Source organism: Mytilus edulis, unplaced genomic scaffold, assembly GCF_963676685.1.
Source record: "Mytilus edulis unplaced genomic scaffold, xbMytEdul2.2 SCAFFOLD_1658, whole genome shotgun sequence".
Lineage (NCBI taxonomy): Eukaryota > Metazoa > Mollusca > Bivalvia > Mytilida > Mytilidae > Mytilus > Mytilus edulis.
This window is the reverse complement of record NW_027268411.1, coordinates 1-22,421: the sequence shown is the minus strand read 5'-3', so window position 1 is coordinate 22,421 and position 22,421 is coordinate 1. Positions and strand designations below refer to the sequence as shown.

The window sequence follows — 22,421 nt, the reverse complement described above, 5'->3', positions numbered from 1 at the left end:
GTTCTCGTCCGATCACCGAAGTTAAGCAACGTCGAGCCCGGTTAGTACTTGGATGGGTGACCGCCTGGGAATACCGGGTGTTGTAGACATTTTTTGTACCTATAATTTTGAATTTCTACCAAACATATTATTATTGTAAAGTTTTGCTTCTGAAAAAAATCTATTTTATATAAATTTTGTTCAAAAATGCTACTACCTAACCTTATATATCAAAAAATTTAACACTTCTGTGTCTACGACCATATCACGTTGAAAACACCGGTTCTCGTCCGATCACCGAAGTTAAGCAACGTCGAGCCCGGTTAGTACTTGGATGGGTGACCGCCTGGGAATACCGGGTGTTGTAGACATTTTTTTTTACTTATAATTTTGCATTCCTACCAAACATAATTGTTGTATGATTTTTTTTTAACTAATTTACTTGGATGTAATATTCAACATATCTAGCTATCAATGAATGAAGAAAACAGAAAATAAATCATTCATAAATTTATTTATTTTTCAATACCCATCTGCATGGTGAAATATTTTTACGTGAAATACATGCAAGTCAAGTTAGATACACTTAAGAATTCCACTCCTTCCACATGCATGTGGCTACATATATTTCTTTTTTTTAAATTAGGTCTCGTAAAGGTCGTCTGTGATAATATGGTATCCGCCATTTGTCGTCATTTGAAATCGCCTCTTTTTTTTTTACCAGGGCATATATGATTCACTATTTTTCTGAAAGGATTCTGATCAGCTAAAAAAAAATCATTATAGCAAAAACAAATAATAAACAATAAATACTAATTATATCTTGTAAAGTTCTAGTAAAAAATTCGAATATTTGAAACGTCTTTCATCTCGGTCAAGGAAGTCCCGGTTTCGAAGTTTGCCATCTTTGTGTGCTTTCATATCGAAGGCAAAATCTAAATTTCTGGGAAGTCTCTTTATTTCTACGTATATCTGAAAGCAAAAACATATAAAGAAATGATTTTACTACAAATGTATATCAGTTTTACGGCACAATCTAGTTTTTGTGAAATAATACAACACGTTTTCTGAGGAAGAATCGCACGAGAGAAATTGACAAGTTGTACATTAATCGTAAATATTTCTTCACTCGTGGTATTTTGTTTAATTCTTATGACATATTCTGAAAGAAAAATTCCTGCTGAAGATTTTCGTGTATGATTTATATATCAAAAAGTACAATTTATTTGAAACAAATGATTAAAACTTGTCGAACAAGCACACAGATTTTCTTGTCGATCTGTTTGAATTAGATTGTCATGAAAGTTTAAGGGTGCTCTCGTCGAGGTCCGCGTTAGATAGATAATTACACTCTGTGTCAGTGCGAATTGCATATCATTGTAATCTGTCGTTCATTCGCACACATCGTTCAACAACCAAAGCCGCAAAATGTCAGACGCACCAGCACCAGTAGTAAAGACCCCAGCTAAGTCACCAAAGAAGAAAGCTGCAGCTAAACCAAAGAAAGTAGCTACTCATCCAAAATACAGCGAGATGGTCGGAAAGGCTATATCTGCTTTGAAAGAGCGTGGAGGCTCCAGCCGTCAAGCCATCCTTAAGTATATCTTAGCAAACTTCAGCGTTGGTAGCGATGCAAAAACAGTCAACACTCACTTGAAGTTAGCTCTGAAATCAGGAGTGAAGAGCAATAGCTTGAAACAGTCGAAGGGTACCGGCGCTTCTGGAAGCTTTAAGATTGGGGAAGTGGCTAAACCAGCTAAGAAACCAGCAAAGAAAGTAGTTAAACCTAAAGCCGCCAAGCCAAAGAAGGCAAAGACACCTACCAAAAAGACTGCCGCAAAGAACCTGCAGCAAAGAAACCAGCAGGTGAAAAGAAAGCAGCTAAACCAAAAGCAAAGAAACCAGCTGCAAAGAAACCTGCTGCAAAACCTGCTGCCAAATCTGCAAAGAAAGCCACAAAATCTCCCAAGAAGACAAAGGCTGCAGCTAAACCAAAGAAGGCAAAGACACCAAAGAAGAAGTAAATGAAGGAAGCATCATGATGCTTTTAAAGCTTAAACAGCCCTTTTAAGGGCTACCAAATTTTTTCAAAAAGAGTCTGAAATTGTTGCATGGTATTAGTCACAAATAAAATACAGCTTGTCCCATATTCTAAATCTCTCTTTCTTCTCTGCAATTTTTTTTTACTATAAAGTCCATGTGTACTTGCTAAGTTTTACTATCTTCCACTCTGGATCGTGCAGTAAGTATTTAGTTTTGCTTCTATCTTAAACCTGAAAAAAATCTTTTTTTTATACAAATTCTAGATCTGTTCAAAATTGCTTTACTTCCTAACTTTATATATCAAAAATTTTAACACTTCTGTGTCTACGACCATATCACGTTGAAAACACCGGTTCTCGTCCGATCACCGAAGTTAAGCAACGTCGAGCCCGGTTAGTACTTGGATGGGTGACCGCCTGGGAATACCGGGTGTTGTAGACATTTTTTGTACCTATAATTTTGAATTTCTACCAAACATATTATTATTGTAAAGTTTTGCTTCTGAAAAAAATCTATTTTATATAAATTTTGTTCAAAAATGCTACTACCTAACCTTATATATCAAAAAATTTAACACTTCTGTGTCTACGACCATATCACGTTGAAAACACCGGTTCTCGTCCGATCACCGAAGTTAAGCAACGTCGAGCCCGGTTAGTACTTGGATGGGTGACCGCCTGGGAATACCGGGTGTTGTAGACATTTTTTTTTACTTATAATTTTGCATTCCTACCAAACATAATTGTTGTATGATTTTTTTTTAACTAATTTACTTGGATGTAATATTCAACATATCTAGCTATCAATGAATGAAGAAAACAGAAAATAAATCATTCATAAATTTATTTATTTTTCAATACCCATCTGCATGGTGAAATATTTTTACGTGAAATACATGCAAGTCAAGTTAGATACACTTAAGAATTCCACTCCTTCCACATGCATGTGGCTACATATATTTCTTTTTTTTAAATTAGGTCTCGTAAAGGTCGTCTGTGATAATATGGTATCCGCCATTTGTCGTCATTTGAAATCGCCTCTTTTTTTTTTACCAGGGCATATATGATTCACTATTTTTCTGAAAGGATTCTGATCAGCTAAAAAAAAATCATTATAGCAAAAACAAATAATAAACAATAAATACTAATTATATCTTGTAAAGTTCTAGTAAAAAATTCGAATATTTGAAACGTCTTTCATCTCGGTCAAGGAAGTCCCGGTTTCGAAGTTTGCCATCTTTGTGTGCTTTCATATCGAAGGCAAAATCTAAATTTCTGGGAAGTCTCTTTATTTCTACGTATATCTGAAAGCAAAAACATATAAAGAAATGATTTTACTACAAATGTATATCAGTTTTACGGCACAATCTAGTTTTTGTGAAATAATACAACACGTTTTCTGAGGAAGAATCGCACGAGAGAAATTGACAAGTTGTACATTAATCGTAAATATTTCTTCACTCGTGGTATTTTGTTTAATTCTTATGACATATTCTGAAAGAAAAATTCCTGCTGAAGATTTTCGTGTATGATTTATATATCAAAAAGTACAATTTATTTGAAACAAATGATTAAAACTTGTCGAACAAGCACACAGATTTTCTTGTCGATCTGTTTGAATTAGGGAGCTACCATTTGATTTTTATGGGGGGGCTAGGATGAAAAATTTTGTCCTGCTTTTTTTTTTTAGTTGTAATCTCTGTCCTGCCTTTTTATTTCTTACTCTATTCGGTCCTGCCTTTTTTTTTACTAGTTTATCCTGACTTTTTTTACACAAATTGTCATCCTGCCTTTTTTTTTACCAAGTTGCTCATCCTGCCTTTTTTTTTTACTCAAAACTCCTGTCCTGCCTATTTTTTTCAAATTTCATCCTAGCCCCCCCATAAAAATCAAATGGTAGCTCCCTTAGATTGTCATGAAAGTTTAAGGGTGCTCTCGTCGAGGTCCGCGTTAGATAGATAATTACACTCTGTGTCAGTGCGAATTGCATATCATTGTAATCTGTCGTTCATTCGCACACATCGTTCAACAACCAAAGCCGCAAAATGTCAGACGCACCAGCACCAGTAGTAAAGACCCCAGCTAAGTCACCAAAGAAGAAAGCTGCAGCTAAACCAAAGAAAGTAGCTACTCATCCAAAATACAGCGAGATGGTCGGAAAGGCTATATCTGCTTTGAAAGAGCGTGGAGGCTCCAGCCGTCAAGCCATCCTTAAGTATATCTTAGCAAACTTCAGCGTTGGTAGCGATGCAAAAACAGTCAACACTCACTTGAAGTTAGCTCTGAAATCAGGAGTGAAGAGCAATAGCTTGAAACAGTCGAAGGGTACCGGCGCTTCTGGAAGCTTTAAGATTGGGGAAGTGGCTAAACCAGCTAAGAAACCAGCAAAGAAAGTAGTTAAACCTAAAGCCGCCAAGCCAAAGAAGGCAAAGACACCTACCAAAAAGACTGCCGCAAAGAAACCTGCAGCAAAGAAACCAGCAGGTGAAAAGAAAGCAGCTAAACCAAAAGCAAAGAAACCAGCTGCAAAGAAACCTGCTGCAAAACCTGCTGCCAAATCTGCAAAGAAAGCCACAAAATCTCCCAAGAAGACAAAGGCTGCAGCTAAACCAAAGAAGGCAAAGACACCAAAGAAGAAGTAAATGAAGGAAGCATCATGATGCTTTTAAAGCTTAAACAGCCCTTTTAAGGGCTACCAAATTTTTTCAAAAAGAGTCTGAAATTGTTGCATGGTATTAGTCACAAATAAAATACAGCTTGTCCCATATTCTAAATCTCTCTTTCTTCTCTGCAATTTTTTTTTACTATAAAGTCCATGTGTACTTGCTAAGTTTTACTATCTTCCACTCTGGATCGTGCAGTAAGTATTTAGTTTTGCTTCTATCTTAAACCTGAAAAAAATCTTTTTTTTATACAAATTCTAGATCTGTTCAAAATTGCTTTACTTCCTAACTTTATATATCAAAAATTTTAACACTTCTGTGTCTACGACCATATCACGTTGAAAACACCGGTTCTCGTCCGATCACCGAAGTTAAGCAACGTCGAGCCCGGTTAGTACTTGGATGGGTGACCGCCTGGGAATACCGGGTGTTGTAGACATTTTTTGTACCTATAATTTTGAATTTCTACCAAACATATTATTATTGTAAAGTTTTGCTTCTGAAAAAAATCTATTTTATATAAATTTTGTTCAAAAATGCTACTACCTAACCTTATATATCAAAAAATTTAACACTTCTGTGTCTACGACCATATCACGTTGAAAACACCGGTTCTCGTCCGATCACCGAAGTTAAGCAACGTCGAGCCCGGTTAGTACTTGGATGGGTGACCGCCTGGGAATACCGGGTGTTGTAGACATTTTTTTTTACTTATAATTTTGCATTCCTACCAAACATAATTGTTGTATGATTTTTTTTTAACTAATTTACTTGGATGTAATATTCAACATATCTAGCTATCAATGAATGAAGAAAACAGAAAATAAATCATTCATAAATTTATTTATTTTTCAATACCCATCTGCATGGTGAAATATTTTTACGTGAAATACATGCAAGTCAAGTTAGATACACTTAAGAATTCCACTCCTTCCACATGCATGTGGCTACATATATTTCTTTTTTTTAAATTAGGTCTCGTAAAGGTCGTCTGTGATAATATGGTATCCGCCATTTGTCGTCATTTGAAATCGCCTCTTTTTTTTTTACCAGGGCATATATGATTCACTATTTTTCTGAAAGGATTCTGATCAGCTAAAAAAAAATCATTATAGCAAAAACAAATAATAAACAATAAATACTAATTATATCTTGTAAAGTTCTAGTAAAAAATTCGAATATTTGAAACGTCTTTCATCTCGGTCAAGGAAGTCCCGGTTTCGAAGTTTGCCATCTTTGTGTGCTTTCATATCGAAGGCAAAATCTAAATTTCTGGGAAGTCTCTTTATTTCTACGTATATCTGAAAGCAAAAACATATAAAGAAATGATTTTACTACAAATGTATATCAGTTTTACGGCACAATCTAGTTTTTGTGAAATAATACAACACGTTTTTCTGAGGAAGAATCGCACGAGAGAAATTGACAAGTTGTACATTAATCGTAAATATTTCTTCACTCGTGGTATTTTGTTTAATTCTTATGACATATTCTGAAAGAAAAATTCCTGCTGAAGATTTTCGTGTATGATTTATATATCAAAAAGTACAATTTATTTGAAACAAATGATTAAAACTTGTCGAACAAGCACACAGATTTTCTTGTCGATCTGTTTGAATTAGATTGTCATGAAAGTTTAAGGGTGCTCTCGTCGAGGTCCGCGTTAGATAGATAATTACACTCTGTGTCAGTGCGAATTGCATATCATTGTAATCTGTCGTTCATTCGCACACATCGTTCAACAACCAAAGCCGCAAAATGTCAGACGCACCAGCACCAGTAGTAAAGACCCCAGCTAAGTCACCAAAGAAGAAAGCTGCAGCTAAACCAAAGAAAGTAGCTACTCATCCAAAATACAGCGAGATGGTCGGAAAGGCTATATCTGCTTTGAAAGAGCGTGGAGGCTCCAGCCGTCAAGCCATCCTTAAGTATATCTTAGCAAACTTCAGCGTTGGTAGCGATGCAAAAACAGTCAACACTCACTTGAAGTTAGCTCTGAAATCAGGAGTGAAGAGCAATAGCTTGAAACAGTCGAAGGGTACCGGCGCTTCTGGAAGCTTTAAGATTGGGGAAGTGGCTAAACCAGCTAAGAAACCAGCAAAGAAAGTAGTTAAACCTAAAGCCGCCAAGCCAAAGAAGGCAAAGACACCTACCAAAAAGACTGCCGCAAAGAAACCTGCAGCAAAGAAACCAGCAGGTGAAAAGAAAGCAGCTAAACCAAAAGCAAAGAAACCAGCTGCAAAGAAACCTGCTGCAAAACCTGCTGCCAAATCTGCAAAGAAAGCCACAAAATCTCCCAAGAAGACAAAGGCTGCAGCTAAACCAAAGAAGGCAAAGACACCAAAGAAGAAGTAAATGAAGGAAGCATCATGATGCTTTTAAAGCTTAAACAGCCCTTTTAAGGGCTACCAAATTTTTTCAAAAAGAGTCTGAAATTGTTGCATGGTATTAGTCACAAATAAAATACAGCTTGTCCCATATTCTAAATCTCTCTTTCTTCTCTGCAATTTTTTTTTACTATAAAGTCCATGTGTACTTGCTAAGTTTTACTATCTTCCACTCTGGATCGTGCAGTAAGTATTTAGTTTTGCTTCTATCTTAAACCTGAAAAAAATCTTTTTTTTATACAAATTCTAGATCTGTTCAAAATTGCTTTACTTCCTAACTTTATATATCAAAAATTTTAACACTTCTGTGTCTACGACCATATCACGTTGAAAACACCGGTTCTCGTCCGATCACCGAAGTTAAGCAACGTCGAGCCCGGTTAGTACTTGGATGGGTGACCGCCTGGGAATACCGGGTGTTGTAGACATTTTTTGTACCTATAATTTTGAATTTCTACCAAACATATTATTATTGTAAAGTTTTGCTTCTGAAAAAAATCTATTTTATATAAATTTTGTTCAAAAATGCTACTACCTAACCTTATATATCAAAAAATTTAACACTTCTGTGTCTACGACCATATCACGTTGAAAACACCGGTTCTCGTCCGATCACCGAAGTTAAGCAACGTCGAGCCCGGTTAGTACTTGGATGGGTGACCGCCTGGGAATACCGGGTGTTGTAGACATTTTTTTTTACTTATAATTTTGCATTCCTACCAAACATAATTGTTGTATGATTTTTTTTTAACTAATTTACTTGGATGTAATATTCAACATATCTAGCTATCAATGAATGAAGAAAACAGAAAATAAATCATTCATAAATTTATTTATTTTTCAATACCCATCTGCATGGTGAAATATTTTTACGTGAAATACATGCAAGTCAAGTTAGATACACTTAAGAATTCCACTCCTTCCACATGCATGTGGCTACATATATTTCTTTTTTTTAAATTAGGTCTCGTAAAGGTCGTCTGTGATAATATGGTATCCGCCATTTGTCGTCATTTGAAATCGCCTCTTTTTTTTTTACCAGGGCATATATGATTCACTATTTTTCTGAAAGGATTCTGATCAGCTAAAAAAAAATCATTATAGCAAAAACAAATAATAAACAATAAATACTAATTATATCTTGTAAAGTTCTAGTAAAAAATTCGAATATTTGAAACGTCTTTCATCTCGGTCAAGGAAGTCCCGGTTTCGAAGTTTGCCATCTTTGTGTGCTTTCATATCGAAGGCAAAATCTAAATTTCTGGGAAGTCTCTTTATTTCTACGTATATCTGAAAGCAAAAACATATAAAGAAATGATTTTACTACAAATGTATATCAGTTTTACGGCACAATCTAGTTTTTGTGAAATAATACAACACGTTTTCTGAGGAAGAATCGCACGAGAGAAATTGACAAGTTGTACATTAATCGTAAATATTTCTTCACTCGTGGTATTTTGTTTAATTCTTATGACATATTCTGAAAGAAAAATTCCTGCTGAAGATTTTCGTGTATGATTTATATATCAAAAAGTACAATTTATTTGAAACAAATGATTAAAACTTGTCGAACAAGCACACAGATTTTCTTGTCGATCTGTTTGAATTAGATTGTCATGAAAGTTTAAGGGTGCTCTCGTCGAGGTCCGCGTTAGATAGATAATTACACTCTGTGTCAGTGCGAATTGCATATCATTGTAATCTGTCGTTCATTCGCACACATCGTTCAACAACCAAAGCCGCAAAATGTCAGACGCACCAGCACCAGTAGTAAAGACCCCAGCTAAGTCACCAAAGAAGAAAGCTGCAGCTAAACCAAAGAAAGTAGCTACTCATCCAAAATACAGCGAGATGGTCGGAAAGGCTATATCTGCTTTGAAAGAGCGTGGAGGCTCCAGCCGTCAAGCCATCCTTAAGTATATCTTAGCAAACTTCAGCGTTGGTAGCGATGCAAAAACAGTCAACACTCACTTGAAGTTAGCTCTGAAATCAGGAGTGAAGAGCAATAGCTTGAAACAGTCGAAGGGTACCGGCGCTTCTGGAAGCTTTAAGATTGGGGAAGTGGCTAAACCAGCTAAGAAACCAGCAAAGAAAGTAGTTAAACCTAAAGCCGCCAAGCCAAAGAAGGCAAAGACACCTACCAAAAAGACTGCCGCAAAGAAACCTGCAGCAAAGAAACCAGCAGGTGAAAAGAAAGCAGCTAAACCAAAAGCAAAGAAACCAGCTGCAAAGAAACCTGCTGCAAAACCTGCTGCCAAATCTGCAAAGAAAGCCACAAAATCTCCCAAGAAGACAAAGGCTGCAGCTAAACCAAAGAAGGCAAAGACACCAAAGAAGAAGTAAATGAAGGAAGCATCATGATGCTTTTAAAGCTTAAACAGCCCTTTTAAGGGCTACCAAATTTTTTCAAAAAGAGTCTGAAATTGTTGCATGGTATTAGTCACAAATAAAATACAGCTTGTCCCATATTCTAAATCTCTCTTTCTTCTCTGCAATTTTTTTTTACTATAAAGTCCATGTGTACTTGCTAAGTTTTACTATCTTCCACTCTGGATCGTGCAGTAAGTATTTAGTTTTGCTTCTATCTTAAACCTGAAAAAAATCTTTTTTTTATACAAATTCTAGATCTGTTCAAAATTGCTTTACTTCCTAACTTTATATATCAAAAATTTTAACACTTCTGTGTCTACGACCATATCACGTTGAAAACACCGGTTCTCGTCCGATCACCGAAGTTAAGCAACGTCGAGCCCGGTTAGTACTTGGATGGGTGACCGCCTGGGAATACCGGGTGTTGTAGACATTTTTTGTACCTATAATTTTGAATTTCTACCAAACATATTATTATTGTAAAGTTTTGCTTCTGAAAAAAATCTATTTTATATAAATTTTGTTCAAAAATGCTACTACCTAACCTTATATATCAAAAAATTTAACACTTCTGTGTCTACGACCATATCACGTTGAAAACACCGGTTCTCGTCCGATCACCGAAGTTAAGCAACGTCGAGCCCGGTTAGTACTTGGATGGGTGACCGCCTGGGAATACCGGGTGTTGTAGACATTTTTTTTTACTTATAATTTTGCATTCCTACCAAACATAATTGTTGTATGATTTTTTTTTAACTAATTTACTTGGATGTAATATTCAACATATCTAGCTATCAATGAATGAAGAAAACAGAAAATAAATCATTCATAAATTTATTTATTTTTCAATACCCATCTGCATGGTGAAATATTTTTACGTGAAATACATGCAAGTCAAGTTAGATACACTTAAGAATTCCACTCCTTCCACATGCATGTGGCTACATATATTTCTTTTTTTTAAATTAGGTCTCGTAAAGGTCGTCTGTGATAATATGGTATCCGCCATTTGTCGTCATTTGAAATCGCCTCTTTTTTTTTTACCAGGGCATATATGATTCACTATTTTTCTGAAAGGATTCTGATCAGCTAAAAAAAAATCATTATAGCAAAAACAAATAATAAACAATAAATACTAATTATATCTTGTAAAGTTCTAGTAAAAAATTCGAATATTTGAAACGTCTTTCATCTCGGTCAAGGAAGTCCCGGTTTCGAAGTTTGCCATCTTTGTGTGCTTTCATATCGAAGGCAAAATCTAAATTTCTGGGAAGTCTCTTTATTTCTACGTATATCTGAAAGCAAAAACATATAAAGAAATGATTTTACTACAAATGTATATCAGTTTTACGGCACAATCTAGTTTTTGTGAAATAATACAACACGTTTTCTGAGGAAGAATCGCACGAGAGAAATTGACAAGTTGTACATTAATCGTAAATATTTCTTCACTCGTGGTATTTTGTTTAATTCTTATGACATATTCTGAAAGAAAAATTCCTGCTGAAGATTTTCGTGTATGATTTATATATCAAAAAGTACAATTTATTTGAAACAAATGATTAAAACTTGTCGAACAAGCACACAGATTTTCTTGTCGATCTGTTTGAATTAGATTGTCATGAAAGTTTAAGGGTGCTCTCGTCGAGGTCCGCGTTAGATAGATAATTACACTCTGTGTCAGTGCGAATTGCATATCATTGTAATCTGTCGTTCATTCGCACACATCGTTCAACAACCAAAGCCGCAAAATGTCAGACGCACCAGCACCAGTAGTAAAGACCCCAGCTAAGTCACCAAAGAAGAAAGCTGCAGCTAAACCAAAGAAAGTAGCTACTCATCCAAAATACAGCGAGATGGTCGGAAAGGCTATATCTGCTTTGAAAGAGCGTGGAGGCTCCAGCCGTCAAGCCATCCTTAAGTATATCTTAGCAAACTTCAGCGTTGGTAGCGATGCAAAAACAGTCAACACTCACTTGAAGTTAGCTCTGAAATCAGGAGTGAAGAGCAATAGCTTGAAACAGTCGAAGGGTACCGGCGCTTCTGGAAGCTTTAAGATTGGGGAAGTGGCTAAACCAGCTAAGAAACCAGCAAAGAAAGTAGTTAAACCTAAAGCCGCCAAGCCAAAGAAGGCAAAGACACCTACCAAAAAGACTGCCGCAAAGAAACCTGCAGCAAAGAAACCAGCAGGTGAAAAGAAAGCAGCTAAACCAAAAGCAAAGAAACCAGCTGCAAAGAAACCTGCTGCAAAACCTGCTGCCAAATCTGCAAAGAAAGCCACAAAATCTCCCAAGAAGACAAAGGCTGCAGCTAAACCAAAGAAGGCAAAGACACCAAAGAAGAAGTAAATGAAGGAAGCATCATGATGCTTTTAAAGCTTAAACAGCCCTTTTAAGGGCTACCAAATTTTTTCAAAAAGAGTCTGAAATTGTTGCATGGTATTAGTCACAAATAAAATACAGCTTGTCCCATATTCTAAATCTCTCTTTCTTCTCTGCAATTTTTTTTTACTATAAAGTCCATGTGTACTTGCTAAGTTTTACTATCTTCCACTCTGGATCGTGCAGTAAGTATTTAGTTTTGCTTCTATCTTAAACCTGAAAAAAATCTTTTTTTTATACAAATTCTAGATCTGTTCAAAATTGCTTTACTTCCTAACTTTATATATCAAAAATTTTAACACTTCTGTGTCTACGACCATATCACGTTGAAAACACCGGTTCTCGTCCGATCACCGAAGTTAAGCAACGTCGAGCCCGGTTAGTACTTGGATGGGTGACCGCCTGGGAATACCGGGTGTTGTAGACATTTTTTGTACCTATAATTTTGAATTTCTACCAAACATATTATTATTGTAAAGTTTTGCTTCTGAAAAAAATCTATTTTATATAAATTTTGTTCAAAAATGCTACTACCTAACCTTATATATCAAAAAATTTAACACTTCTGTGTCTACGACCATATCACGTTGAAAACACCGGTTCTCGTCCGATCACCGAAGTTAAGCAACGTCGAGCCCGGTTAGTACTTGGATGGGTGACCGCCTGGGAATACCGGGTGTTGTAGACATTTTTTTTTACTTATAATTTTGCATTCCTACCAAACATAATTGTTGTATGATTTTTTTTAACTAATTTACTTGGATGTAATATTCAACATATCTAGCTATCAATGAATGAAGAAAACAGAAAATAAATCATTCATAAATTTATTTATTTTTCAATACCCATCTGCATGGTGAAATATTTTTACGTGAAATACATGCAAGTCAAGTTAGATACACTTAAGAATTCCACTCCTTCCACATGCATGTGGCTACATATATTTCTTTTTTTTAAATTAGGTCTCGTAAAGGTCGTCTGTGATAATATGGTATCCGCCATTTGTCGTCATTTGAAATCGCCTCTTTTTTTTTTACCAGGGCATATATGATTCACTATTTTTCTGAAAGGATTCTGATCAGCTAAAAAAAAATCATTATAGCAAAAACAAATAATAAACAATAAATACTAATTATATCTTGTAAAGTTCTAGTAAAAAATTCGAATATTTGAAACGTCTTTCATCTCGGTCAAGGAAGTCCCGGTTTCGAAGTTTGCCATCTTTGTGTGCTTTCATATCGAAGGCAAAATCTAAATTTCTGGGAAGTCTCTTTATTTCTACGTATATCTGAAAGCAAAAACATATAAAGAAATGATTTTACTACAAATGTATATCAGTTTTACGGCACAATCTAGTTTTTGTGAAATAATACAACACGTTTTCTGAGGAAGAATCGCACGAGAGAAATTGACAAGTTGTACATTAATCGTAAATATTTCTTCACTCGTGGTATTTTGTTTAATTCTTATGACATATTCTGAAAGAAAAATTCCTGCTGAAGATTTTCGTGTATGATTTATATATCAAAAAGTACAATTTATTTGAAACAAATGATTAAAACTTGTCGAACAAGCACACAGATTTTCTTGTCGATCTGTTTGAATTAGATTGTCATGAAAGTTTAAGGGTGCTCTCGTCGAGGTCCGCGTTAGATAGATAATTACACTCTGTGTCAGTGCGAATTGCATATCATTGTAATCTGTCGTTCATTCGCACACATCGTTCAACAACCAAAGCCGCAAAATGTCAGACGCACCAGCACCAGTAGTAAAGACCCCAGCTAAGTCACCAAAGAAGAAAGCTGCAGCTAAACCAAAGAAAGTAGCTACTCATCCAAAATACAGCGAGATGGTCGGAAAGGCTATATCTGCTTTGAAAGAGCGTGGAGGCTCCAGCCGTCAAGCCATCCTTAAGTATATCTTAGCAAACTTCAGCGTTGGTAGCGATGCAAAAACAGTCAACACTCACTTGAAGTTAGCTCTGAAATCAGGAGTGAAGAGCAATAGCTTGAAACAGTCGAAGGGTACCGGCGCTTCTGGAAGCTTTAAGATTGGGGAAGTGGCTAAACCAGCTAAGAAACCAGCAAAGAAAGTAGTTAAACCTAAAGCCGCCAAGCCAAAGAAGGCAAAGACACCTACCAAAAAGACTGCCGCAAAGAAACCTGCAGCAAAGAAACCAGCAGGTGAAAAGAAAGCAGCTAAACCAAAAGCAAAGAAACCAGCTGCAAAGAAACCTGCTGCAAAACCTGCTGCCAAATCTGCAAAGAAAGCCACAAAATCTCCCAAGAAGACAAAGGCTGCAGCTAAACCAAAGAAGGCAAAGACACCAAAGAAGAAGTAAATGAAGGAAGCATCATGATGCTTTTAAAGCTTAAACAGCCCTTTTAAGGGCTACCAAATTTTTTCAAAAAGAGTCTGAAATTGTTGCATGGTATTAGTCACAAATAAAATACAGCTTGTCCCATATTCTAAATCTCTCTTTCTTCTCTGCAATTTTTTTTTACTATAAAGTCCATGTGTACTTGCTAAGTTTTACTATCTTCCACTCTGGATCGTGCAGTAAGTATTTAGTTTTGCTTCTATCTTAAACCTGAAAAAAATCTTTTTTTTATACAAATTCTAGATCTGTTCAAAATTGCTTTACTTCCTAACTTTATATATCAAAAATTTTAACACTTCTGTGTCTACGACCATATCACGTTGAAAACACCGGTTCTCGTCCGATCACCGAAGTTAAGCAACGTCGAGCCCGGTTAGTACTTGGATGGGTGACCGCCTGGGAATACCGGGTGTTGTAGACATTTTTTGTACCTATAATTTTGAATTTCTACCAAACATATTATTATTGTAAAGTTTTGCTTCTGAAAAAAATCTATTTTATATAAATTTTGTTCAAAAATGCTACTACCTAACCTTATATATCAAAAAATTTAACACTTCTGTGTCTACGACCATATCACGTTGAAAACACCGGTTCTCGTCCGATCACCGAAGTTAAGCAACGTCGAGCCCGGTTAGTACTTGGATGGGTGACCGCCTGGGAATACCGGGTGTTGTAGACATTTTTTTTTACTTATAATTTTGCATTCCTACCAAACATAATTGTTGTATGATTTTTTTTTAACTAATTTACTTGGATGTAATATTCAACATATCTAGCTATCAATGAATGAAGAAAACAGAAAATAAATCATTCATAAATTTATTTATTTTTCAATACCCATCTGCATGGTGAAATATTTTTACGTGAAATACATGCAAGTCAAGTTAGATACACTTAAGAATTCCACTCCTTCCACATGCATGTGGCTACATATATTTCTTTTTTTTAAATTAGGTCTCGTAAAGGTCGTCTGTGATAATATGGTATCCGCCATTTGTCGTCATTTGAAATCGCCTCTTTTTTTTTTACCAGGGCATATATGATTCACTATTTTTCTGAAAGGATTCTGATCAGCTAAAAAAAAATCATTATAGCAAAAACAAATAATAAACAATAAATACTAATTATATCTTGTAAAGTTCTAGTAAAAAATTCGAATATTTGAAACGTCTTTCATCTCGGTCAAGGAAGTCCCGGTTTCGAAGTTTGCCATCTTTGTGTGCTTTCATATCGAAGGCAAAATCTAAATTTCTGGGAAGTCTCTTTATTTCTACGTATATCTGAAAGCAAAAACATATAAAGAAATGATTTTACTACAAATGTATATCAGTTTTACGGCACAATCTAGTTTTTGTGAAATAATACAACACGTTTTCTGAGGAAGAATCGCACGAGAGAAATTGACAAGTTGTACATTAATCGTAAATATTTCTTCACTCGTGGTATTTTGTTTAATTCTTATGACATATTCTGAAAGAAAAATTCCTGCTGAAGATTTTCGTGTATGATTTATATATCAAAAAGTACAATTTATTTGAAACAAATGATTAAAACTTGTCGAACAAGCACACAGATTTTCTTGTCGATCTGTTTGAATTAGATTGTCATGAAAGTTTAAGGGTGCTCTCGTCGAGGTCCGCGTTAGATAGATAATTACACTCTGTGTCAGTGCGAATTGCATATCATTGTAATCTGTCGTTCATTCGCACACATCGTTCAACAACCAAAGCCGCAAAATGTCAGACGCACCAGCACCAGTAGTAAAGACCCCAGCTAAGTCACCAAAGAAGAAAGCTGCAGCTAAACCAAAGAAAGTAGCTACTCATCCAAAATACAGCGAGATGGTCGGAAAGGCTATATCTGCTTTGAAAGAGCGTGGAGGCTCCAGCCGTCAAGCCATCCTTAAGTATATCTTAGCAAACTTCAGCGTTGGTAGCGATGCAAAAACAGTCAACACTCACTTGAAGTTAGCTCTGAAATCAGGAGTGAAGAGCAATAGCTTGAAACAGTCGAAGGGTACCGGCGCTTCTGGAAGCTTTAAGATTGGGGAAGTGGCTAAACCAGCTAAGAAACCAGCAAAGAAAGTAGTTAAACCTAAAGCCGCCAAGCCAAAGAAGGCAAAGACACCTACCAAAAAGACTGCCGCAAAGAAACCTGCAGCAAAGAAACCAGCAGGTGAAAAGAAAGCAGCTAAACCAAAAGCAAAGAAACCAGCTGCAAAGAAACCTGCTGCAAAACCTGCTGCCAAATCTGCAAAGAAAGCCACAAAATCTCCCAAGAAGACAAAGGCTGCAGCTAAACCAAAGAAGGCAAAGACACCAAAGAAGAAGTAAATGAAGGAAGCATCATGATGCTTTTAAAGCTTAAACAGCCCTTTTAAGGGCTACCAAATTTTTTCAAAAAGAGTCTGAAATTGTTGCATGGTATTAGTCACAAATAAAATACAGCTTGTCCCATATTCTAAATCTCTCTTTCTTCTCTGCAATTTTTTTTTACTATAAAGTCCATGTGTACTTGCTAAGTTTTACTATCTTCCACTCTGGATCGTGCAGTAAGTATTTAGTTTTGCTTCTATCTTAAACCTGAAAAAAATCTTTTTTTTATACAAATTCTAGATCTGTTCAAAATTGCTTTACTTCCTAACTTTATATATCAAAAATTTTAACACTTCTGTGTCTACGACCATATCACGTTGAAAACACCGGTTCTCGTCCGATCACCGAAGTTAAGCAACGTCGAGCCCGGTTAGTACTTGGATGGGTGACCGCCTGGGAATACCGGGTGTTGTAGACATTTTTTGTACCTATAATTTTGAATTTCTACCAAACATATTATTATTGTAAAGTTTTGCTTCTGAAAAAAATCTATTTTATATAAATTTTGTTCAAAAATGCTACTACCTAACCTTATATATCAAAAAATTTAACACTTCTGTGTCTACGACCATATCACGTTGAAAACACCGGTTCTCGTCCGATCACCGAAGTTAAGCAACGTCGAGCCCGGTTAGTACTTGGATGGGTGACCGCCTGGGAATACCGGGTGTTGTAGACATTTTTTTTTACTTATAATTTTGCATTCCTACCAAACATAATTGTTGTATGATTTTTTTTTAACTAATTTACTTGGATGTAATATTCAACATATCTAGCTATCAATGAATGAAGAAAACAGAAAATAAATCATTCATAAATTTATTTATTTTTCAATACCCATCTGCATGGTGAAATATTTTTACGTGAAATACATGCAAGTCAAGTTAGATACACTTAAGAATTCCACTCCTTCCACATGCATGTGGCTACATATATTTCTTTTTTTTAAATTAGGTCTCGTAAAGGTCGTCTGTGATAATATGGTATCCGCCATTTGTCGTCATTTGAAATCGCCTCTTTTTTTTTTACCAGGGCATATATGATTCACTATTTTTCTGAAAGGATTCTGATCAGCTAAAAAAAAATCATTATAGCAAAAACAAATAATAAACAATAAATACTAATTATATCTTGTAAAGTTCTAGTAAAAAATTCGAATATTTGAAACGTCTTTCATCTCGGTCAAGGAAGTCCCGGTTTCGAAGTTTGCCATCTTTGTGTGCTTTCATATCGAAGGCAAAATCTAAATTTCTGGGAAGTCTCTTTATTTCTACGTATATCTGAAAGCAAAAACATATAAAGAAATGATTTTACTACAAATGTATATCAGTTTTACGGCACAATCTAGTTTTTGTGAAATAATACAACACGTTTTCTGAGGAAGAATCGCACGAGAGAAATTGACAAGTTGTACATTAATCGTAAATATTTCTTCACTCGTGGTATTTTGTTTAATTCTTATGACATATTCTGAAAGAAAAATTCCTGCTGAAGATTTTCGTGTATGATTTATATATCAAAAAGTACAATTTATTTGAAACAAATGATTAAAACTTGTCGAACAAGCACACAGATTTTCTTGTCGATCTGTTTGAATTAGATTGTCATGAAAGTTTAAGGGTGCTCTCGTCGAGGTCCGCGTTAGATAGATAATTACACTCTGTGTCAGTGCGAATTGCATATCATTGTAATCTGTCGTTCATTCGCACACATCGTTCAACAACCAAAGCCGCAAAATGTCAGACGCACCAGCACCAGTAGTAAAGACCCCAGCTAAGTCACCAAAGAAGAAAGCTGCAGCTAAACCAAAGAAAGTAGCTACTCATCCAAAATACAGCGAGATGGTCGGAAAGGCTATATCTGCTTTGAAAGAGCGTGGAGGCTCCAGCCGTCAAGCCATCCTTAAGTATATCTTAGCAAACTTCAGCGTTGGTAGCGATGCAAAAACAGTCAACACTCACTTGAAGTTAGCTCTGAAATCAGGAGTGAAGAGCAATAGCTTGAAACAGTCGAAGGGTACCGGCGCTTCTGGAAGCTTTAAGATTGGGGAAGTGGCTAAACCAGCTAAGAAACCAGCAAAGAAAGTAGTTAAACCTAAAGCCGCCAAGCCAAAGAAGGCAAAGACACCTACCAAAAAGACTGCCGCAAAGAAACCTGCAGCAAAGAAACCAGCAGGTGAAAAGAAAGCAGCTAAACCAAAAGCAAAGAAACCAGCTGCAAAGAAACCTGCTGCAAAACCTGCTGCCAAATCTGCAAAGAAAGCCACAAAATCTCCCAAGAAGACAAAGGCTGCAGCTAAACCAAAGAAGGCAAAGACACCAAAGAAGAAGTAAATGAAGGAAGCATCATGATGCTTTTAAAGCTTAAACAGCCCTTTTAAGGGCTACCAAATTTTTTCAAAAAGAGTCTGAAATTGTTGCATGGTATTAGTCACAAATAAAATACAGCTTGTCCCATATTCTAAATCTCTCTTTCTTCTCTGCAATTTTTTTTTACTATAAAGTCCATGTGTACTTGCTAAGTTTTACTATCTTCCACTCTGGATCGTGCAGTAAGTATTTAGTTTTGCTTCTATCTTAAACCTGAAAAAAATCTTTTTTTTATACAAATTCTAGATCTGTTCAAAATTGCTTTACTTCCTAACTTTATATATCAAAAATTTTAACACTTCTGTGTCTACGACCATATCACGTTGAAAACACCGGTTCTCGTCCGATCACCGAAGTTAAGCAACGTCGAGCCCGGTTAGTACTTGGATGGGTGACCGCCTGGGAATACCGGGTGTTGTAGACATTTTTTGTACCTATAATTTTGAATTTCTACCAAACATATTATTATTGTAAAGTTTTGCTTCTGAAAAAAATCTATTTTATATAAATTTTGTTCAAAAATGCTACTACCTAACCTTATATATCAAAAAATTTAACACTTCTGTGTCTACGACCATATCACGTTGAAAACACCGGTTCTCGTCCGATCACCGAAGTTAAGCAACGTCGAGCCCGGTTAGTACTTGGATGGGTGACCGCCTGGGAATACCGGGTGTTGTAGACATTTTTTTTTACTTATAATTTTGCATTCCTACCAAACATAATTGTTGTATGATTTTTTTTTAACTAATTTACTTGGATGTAATATTCAACATATCTAGCTATCAATGAATGAAGAAAACAGAAAATAAATCATTCATAAATTTATTTATTTTTCAATACCCATCTGCATGGTGAAATATTTTTACGTGAAATACATGCAAGTCAAGTTAGATACACTTAAGAATTCCACTCCTTCCACATGCATGTGGCTACATATATTTCTTTTTTTAAATTAGGTCTCGTAAAGGTCGTCTGTGATAATATGGTATCCGCCATTTGTCGTCATTTGAAATCGCCTCTTTTTTTTTTACCAGGGCATATATGATTCACTATTTTTCTGAAAGGATTCTGATCAGCTAAAAAAAAATCATTATAGCAAAAACAAATAATAAACAATAAATACTAATTATATCTTGTAAAGTTCTAGTAAAAAATTCGAATATTTGAAACGTCTTTCATCTCGGTCAAGGAAGTCCCGGTTTCGAAGTTTGCCATCTTTGTGTGCTTTCATATCGAAGGCAAAATCTAAATTTCTGGGAAGTCTCTTTATTTCTACGTATATCTGAAAGCAAAAACATATAAAGAAATGATTTTACTACAAATGTATATCAGTTTTACGGCACAATCTAGTTTTTGTGAAATAATACAACACGTTTTCTGAGGAAGAATCGCACGAGAGAAATTGACAAGTTGTACATTAATCGTAAATATTTCTTCACTCGTGGTATTTTGTTTAATTCTTATGACATATTCTGAAAGAAAAATTCCTGCTGAAGATTTTCGTGTATGATTTATATATCAAAAAGTACAATTTATTTGAAACAAATGATTAAAACTTGTCGAACAAGCACACAGATTTTCTTGTCGATCTGTTTGAATTAGATTGTCATGAAAGTTTAAGGGTGCTCTCGTCGAGGTCCGCGTTAGATAGATAATTACACTCTGTGTCAGTGCGAATTGCATATCATTGTAATCTGTCGTTCATTCGCACACATCGTTCAACAACCAAAGCCGCAAAATGTCAGACGCACCAGCACCAGTAGTAAAGACCCCAGCTAAGTCACCAAAGAAGAAAGCTGCAGCTAAACCAAAGAAAGTAGCTACTCATCCAAAATACAGCGAGATGGTCGGAAAGGCTATATCTGCTTTGAAAGAGCGTGGAGGCTCCAGCCGTCAAGCCATCCTTAAGTATATCTTAGCAAACTTCAGCGTTGGTAGCGATGCAAAAACAGTCAACACTCACTTGAAGTTAGCTCTGAAATCAGGAGTGAAGAGCAATAGCTTGAAACAGTCGAAGGGTACCGGCGCTTCTGGAAGCTTTAAGATTGGGGAAGTGGCTAAACCAGCTAAGAAACCAGCAAAGAAAGTAGTTAAACCTAAAGCCGCCAAGCCAAAGAAGGCAAAGACCACCTACCAAAAAGACTGCCGCAAAGAAACCTGCAGCAAGAAACCAGCAGGTGAAAAGAAAGCAGCTAAACCAAAAGCAAAGAAACCAGCTGCAAAGAAACCTGCTGCAAAACCTGCTGCCAAATCTGCAAAGAAAGCCACAAAATCTCCCAAGAAGACAAAGGCTGCAGCTAAACCAAAGAAGGCAAAGACACCAAAGAAGAAGTAAATGAAGGAAGCATCATGATGCTTTTAAAGCTTAAACAGCCCTTTTAAGGGCTACCAAATTTTTTCAAAAAGAGTCTGAAATTGTTGCATGGTATTAGTCACAAATAAAATACAGCTTGTCCCATATTCTAAATCTCTCTTTCTTCTCTGCAATTTTTTTTTACTATAAAGTCCATGTGTACTTGCTAAGTTTTACTATCTTCCACTCTGGATCGTGCAGTAAGTATTTAGTTTTGCTTCTATCTTAAACCTGAAAAAAATCTTTTTTTTATACAAATTCTAGATCTGTTCAAAATTGCTTTACTTCCTAACTTTATATATCAAAAATTTTAACACTTCTGTGTCTACGACCATATCACGTTGAAAACACCGGTTCTCGTCCGATCACCGAAGTTAAGCAACGTCGAGCCCGGTTAGTACTTGGATGGGTGACCGCCTGGGAATACCGGGTGTTGTAGACATTTTTTGTACCTATAATTTTGAATTTCTACCAAACATATTATTATTGTAAAGTTTTGCTTCTGAAAAAAATCTATTTTATATAAATTTTGTTCAAAAATGCTACTACCTAACCTTATATATCAAAAAATTTAACACTTCTGTGTCTACGACCATATCACGTTGAAAACACCGGTTCTCGTCCGATCACCGAAGTTAAGCAACGTCGAGCCCGGTTAGTACTTGGATGGGTGACCGCCTGGGAATACCGGGTGTTGTAGACATTTTTTTTTACTTATAATTTTGCATTCCTACCAAACATAATTGTTGTATGATTTTTTTTTAACTAATTTACTTGGATGTAATATTCAACATATCTAGCTATCAATGAATGAAGAAAACAGAAAATAAATCATTCATAAATTTATTTATTTTTCAATACCCATCTGCATGGTGAAATATTTTTACGTGAAATACATGCAAGTCAAGTTAGATACACTTAAGAATTCCACTCCTTCCACATGCATGTGGCTACATATATTTCTTTTTTTTAAATTAGGTCTCGTAAAGGTCGTCTGTGATAATATGGTATCCGCCATTTGTCGTCATTTGAAATCGCCTCTTTTTTTTTTACCAGGGCATATATGATTCACTATTTTTCTGAAAGGATTCTGATCAGCTAAAAAAAAATCATTAT

At 35.7% G+C, this 22,421-nt stretch overlaps 19 non-coding genes across 19 annotated transcripts; all 19 read left to right on the top strand.

The window, feature by feature from the left end:
• Positions 1-231: 231 nt before the first annotated feature.
• LOC139507456 (5S ribosomal RNA) lies at positions 232-350 on the top strand. Its single transcript, XR_011660718.1, has one exon. It is a non-coding gene; the product is annotated as a 5S ribosomal RNA (ribosomal RNA).
• Positions 351-2,344: 1,994 nt separating this feature from the next.
• LOC139507454 (5S ribosomal RNA) lies at positions 2,345-2,463 on the top strand. The gene has a single exon (XR_011660717.1). It is a non-coding gene; the product is annotated as a 5S ribosomal RNA (ribosomal RNA).
• A 142-nt stretch (positions 2,464-2,605) lies between these two features.
• On the top strand, positions 2,606-2,724 carry LOC139507453 (5S ribosomal RNA). Its single transcript, XR_011660716.1, has one exon. It is a non-coding gene; the product is annotated as a 5S ribosomal RNA (ribosomal RNA).
• Positions 2,725-5,004: 2,280 nt separating this feature from the next.
• Positions 5,005-5,123, top strand: LOC139507452 (5S ribosomal RNA). Its single transcript, XR_011660715.1, has one exon. It is a non-coding gene; the product is annotated as a 5S ribosomal RNA (ribosomal RNA).
• Positions 5,124-5,265: 142 nt separating this feature from the next.
• Positions 5,266-5,384, top strand: LOC139507450 (5S ribosomal RNA). The gene has a single exon (XR_011660713.1). It is a non-coding gene; the product is annotated as a 5S ribosomal RNA (ribosomal RNA).
• A 1,996-nt stretch (positions 5,385-7,380) lies between these two features.
• LOC139507449 (5S ribosomal RNA) lies at positions 7,381-7,499 on the top strand. The gene has a single exon (XR_011660711.1). It is a non-coding gene; the product is annotated as a 5S ribosomal RNA (ribosomal RNA).
• Positions 7,500-7,641: 142 nt separating this feature from the next.
• On the top strand, positions 7,642-7,760 carry LOC139507448 (5S ribosomal RNA). The gene has a single exon (XR_011660710.1). It is a non-coding gene; the product is annotated as a 5S ribosomal RNA (ribosomal RNA).
• A 1,995-nt stretch (positions 7,761-9,755) lies between these two features.
• Positions 9,756-9,874, top strand: LOC139507447 (5S ribosomal RNA). The gene has a single exon (XR_011660709.1). It is a non-coding gene; the product is annotated as a 5S ribosomal RNA (ribosomal RNA).
• A 142-nt stretch (positions 9,875-10,016) lies between these two features.
• On the top strand, positions 10,017-10,135 carry LOC139507446 (5S ribosomal RNA). The gene has a single exon (XR_011660708.1). It is a non-coding gene; the product is annotated as a 5S ribosomal RNA (ribosomal RNA).
• A 1,995-nt stretch (positions 10,136-12,130) lies between these two features.
• LOC139507445 (5S ribosomal RNA) lies at positions 12,131-12,249 on the top strand. The gene has a single exon (XR_011660707.1). It is a non-coding gene; the product is annotated as a 5S ribosomal RNA (ribosomal RNA).
• A 142-nt stretch (positions 12,250-12,391) lies between these two features.
• On the top strand, positions 12,392-12,510 carry LOC139507443 (5S ribosomal RNA). The gene has a single exon (XR_011660706.1). It is a non-coding gene; the product is annotated as a 5S ribosomal RNA (ribosomal RNA).
• Positions 12,511-14,504: 1,994 nt separating this feature from the next.
• Positions 14,505-14,623, top strand: LOC139507442 (5S ribosomal RNA). The gene has a single exon (XR_011660705.1). It is a non-coding gene; the product is annotated as a 5S ribosomal RNA (ribosomal RNA).
• Positions 14,624-14,765: 142 nt separating this feature from the next.
• On the top strand, positions 14,766-14,884 carry LOC139507441 (5S ribosomal RNA). Its single transcript, XR_011660704.1, has one exon. It is a non-coding gene; the product is annotated as a 5S ribosomal RNA (ribosomal RNA).
• Positions 14,885-16,879: 1,995 nt separating this feature from the next.
• Positions 16,880-16,998, top strand: LOC139507440 (5S ribosomal RNA). The gene has a single exon (XR_011660703.1). It is a non-coding gene; the product is annotated as a 5S ribosomal RNA (ribosomal RNA).
• A 142-nt stretch (positions 16,999-17,140) lies between these two features.
• On the top strand, positions 17,141-17,259 carry LOC139507459 (5S ribosomal RNA). Its single transcript, XR_011660721.1, has one exon. It is a non-coding gene; the product is annotated as a 5S ribosomal RNA (ribosomal RNA).
• Positions 17,260-19,254: 1,995 nt separating this feature from the next.
• LOC139507458 (5S ribosomal RNA) lies at positions 19,255-19,373 on the top strand. Its single transcript, XR_011660720.1, has one exon. It is a non-coding gene; the product is annotated as a 5S ribosomal RNA (ribosomal RNA).
• Positions 19,374-19,515: 142 nt separating this feature from the next.
• On the top strand, positions 19,516-19,634 carry LOC139507457 (5S ribosomal RNA). Its single transcript, XR_011660719.1, has one exon. It is a non-coding gene; the product is annotated as a 5S ribosomal RNA (ribosomal RNA).
• A 1,994-nt stretch (positions 19,635-21,628) lies between these two features.
• Positions 21,629-21,747, top strand: LOC139507451 (5S ribosomal RNA). Its single transcript, XR_011660714.1, has one exon. It is a non-coding gene; the product is annotated as a 5S ribosomal RNA (ribosomal RNA).
• Positions 21,748-21,889: 142 nt separating this feature from the next.
• On the top strand, positions 21,890-22,008 carry LOC139507439 (5S ribosomal RNA). Its single transcript, XR_011660702.1, has one exon. It is a non-coding gene; the product is annotated as a 5S ribosomal RNA (ribosomal RNA).
• Positions 22,009-22,421: the final 413 nt, after the last annotated feature.